A 3,407-nucleotide genomic window follows, 5' to 3' on the forward strand; every position below is an offset into this window, starting at 1 on the left:
GTATAGTTTCCAAAATATATAGACTATGTATAGTATGAAAATACTTACCATAGCCAGCTGTATTTTAAGAATGCCATACGACACAACTTCCGTAAATAAATACCTAACATCCGTAATCACATATTCTCGCATAAGCAAACATATCATATTGAGTGCTCATCGACACATGCCGACACACGAGTTCATGCAGAGGTATTCTGACATGAACAGGACTGGGTGTAACAATGATATACGCTATGGTACTACAATCATGTGAAGACTGGCGCTATGTGCGGCACATACAAGTCAGAGTTGCCTAAAGCAACTTGTACAATAGGATTGGCACCTACAATGGATCTAAAGTGAGCGTACGGTGCAATGTGCATATTCATGCGAAAGACTGGACTGGGCCCGGCGAGTACCAACATCGGTGCAACAAACGATGAGCAAATAATGTAAATATAGTCATGCCATAGTGATTCAATAACTCTAGTCAACATCACATTATTCATAGTCGTAAATTTAACTAAGGTATCCCGTAAGATTCATAATAATTTTCTAATTCTCTTCGTTACGTCATTTCTTATAAATATTAATTTAACTACGACATTCATATAGAAAATTCATTATCAGATGTATATATGGAAACTAAGCATATGTGTATGTATATATCAAAGAAAAGACCCTCTCACAAATCATGTCGTTGAGTCGAACTCGCCTAGTAGCATTGAGAGTCCTTGCAATGCGTTTCGCCTAGAAACGAAATCATCTATGTAAATATATAACGTACTAACGTAGAAATGCGTTTTCGTACAAAGTAGGCTAATAAAATAACTATTTTAAAACGGTCGAATTTCGGAAAATGGACGGCGAAAACGGGTTCGGCACGTCGAGAAACCTAAGGAGGGACCTTGGGTTCCTCCACACGCCGATACCCTCACACTTCCATGCGTGTCCACGTGCCTACGAGTACAAACATACTCACCGTCTTCACGAAGCACAGATTCGGCCTGATTTCTGGGCCAACTTCCAGAGCTAATATCTAGCTCAATTCACCACCAAAATCGATGATGCAAAAACCAATTTGAAGCTAGAAATGTGGGGAACAAAATCATACCAAAGTGGGGTCGAGTAAAGGTCGGTGTTGGCCAGAAAAATGGCCTGAAATTGGCCAAGTGGTCACGGTTCATTAGTTTCCAGAAAACTAGAAAAGTTTCATCTCGTCCTTTTTGTCACCACACCCTACCAAAACAAGTTTAAAACCTTATGATCGTTTACAAACAATGAAAAAGAAGGGGTGGAGAGTGTTCCCGAGGCCCATCTTAGTTGTGGACGGAAGAAACTGTTGGATATATGTCAACAACCTGTGATAAAATTATATATGCTAATAAATAATAAATGCAAATAGGATATTAACATTATATGAACAATGAAATAATATTGAACATAAATATTGAAGATCGAGGCTTGCATACCGTAATAGCTCCTTTGGAAATTCACCCGAAATCAAGTTGTCATTCAACAACAAATAAAAAAGATGTGGAAGAGTCCCCAGCCAACCAGGTATTGTGCCAGTGAGTCTGTTAAAAGACAAATCCAGGACTTCCACTTTCCCAAGCTTTGAAATCCATGCAGGTATGTGCCCTGTCATATGACACATAAGTAAACTGAAAACACACAGATTTTGTAACCCAGAATCGACATTTATATCCCCGTCTGGCATTTCTTCACCTTTAAAATTTTTTGAAAGAAGGAGCACCTTGAGACTTTTGAAACCCGTCAATATCTTCATTGCCCCCGTGACATTGGTGAGTCTGTTATGAGAAAGCGAGAGGAAGGTCAAGTTTTTCAATTAAAGAATCTCAGGTTGGATTTGGCCCTCGAAATCATTTGTTGCCAGTCGAAGTGCTTTGAGGGACTTGCATGAGTAGAGGCTTATTGGCAAGGTACCAGTGAGATTATTACTTATACAATCTAGTTTACTAAGTTGAGTAAGATTAGAGAAATCGAGCACAGAGATATTCCCACTAAAAAAGTTGAATCCCAGATTTATTTCAACAAGGTTTGTGCAATTCATCAAAGATGGGGGCAGATGACCTTGGAGACTGTTGTAATGAAGGCGCATGAGCTTTAATTTGGAGAGCTTCCCAACATTCTCACTGATGGGTCCGACAAGCCCATTGGTAGATAATGAAATTTCTTGAAGTGCCTGAGCATTGTAGATATCAGCAGGAAGGGAACCTGAGAGAGTATTGTCGCCAGCACGAAAGACCTCCAATTCGGAAAAGTTTCCTAGTCCGGGAGGAATTGGGCCACTGAAATTATTGTGGGAGAAATCCAAGACTCTAAGCGAGGAGGAACGAAGACAGATAGAGGAAGGTATTTGGCCTGTAAAATGATTATTGCTGATATTCAAACTGCTCAAATTCCAAGCATGCTGGAGGAATGAAGATGGAATTGTTCCGTTGAATTTATTGCTCGAAAAATCAACCATTTGGATGTAATTTGATGATAAAGACAATGGTATTTCTCCGGAGAAAAGGTTATAGCTCAAATCAAGAATCTCAAGTCGTCTCAAGGACGAGAACATCCGGGCTTCAAGAGAGCCGGAAAGCAGATTGTGGGAGAGATTGAGGTGCGAAAAAAGCTTAAGGTTTCCAAGTGATGAAGGAAAAGTACCTCCTGTGAGGCCCTTGGATGCTAATCTTAATTGGATGATCCAACCATTCTGATTACATGTGATGCCTTCCCACTGGCAACAATCAACTGAAAGTCCAGTTCAATGCCGGGGAAGACAGAGTGCTCGCGAAGGACTTGAGGGCGCTGCGTTCGGTTAGATCACATGCCTGTATTGTGAATGTAATGGAAGAAAACAAGAGGATGAGAAGGAAGCCATGAGAGAATGGATGATCCATCTCAGGTTCAGATTACTCACAGGTTTTCTTCTACACGCGTAGATAGGTATGCATATTTGTATGAATCTGCGGACTATATACACATCTTCTGCATCCCGGGACTGAAAGCAAAGCCAAGAAGAAGCATAGACAAGAAATATATCAGGAATGTGCTATCCACACATCCCAAATTCCTTCTTACACACCCCTCGTTAATTTCTATCCGTTGATCTTCTTCAATTCAGCCGATCCGATGGCCAAAAATTAGAATGGTGTGTGAAAAGTAATATGGGGTGTGTGGATATCACACCCCATATATTAAGCAGCAATCTTCTCTCTCTCTCTCTCTATATATATATATATATATATATATATAATGTTTTGGTAGATTATGGGCGATAAGGCAACGACTTCAAAGTCGTTGAAAGTTTTTTAATCTCTTAGTCTTTGGTTTGACTGTAGGTTTCTTAGATTTAAAGGAAACACCAAAATTAGAAAGGACGACTCCGCTATTCTTTGAGGCTCTGTCACTGT

The 3,407-nt window shown here is 40.0% G+C and overlaps 1 pseudogene; it reads right to left on the reverse strand.

The window, feature by feature from the left end:
* Window positions 1-721: 721 nt before the first annotated feature.
* LOC137743246 (tyrosine-sulfated glycopeptide receptor 1-like) lies at window positions 722-3,203 on the reverse strand (annotated as a pseudogene).
* Window positions 3,204-3,407: the final 204 nt, after the last annotated feature.

Source organism: Pyrus communis, chromosome 11 (assembly GCF_041283825.1).
Source record: "Pyrus communis isolate YQ-2024b chromosome 11, ASM4128382v1, whole genome shotgun sequence".
In the NCBI taxonomy this organism is placed as follows: Eukaryota; Viridiplantae; Streptophyta; class Magnoliopsida; order Rosales; family Rosaceae; genus Pyrus; species Pyrus communis.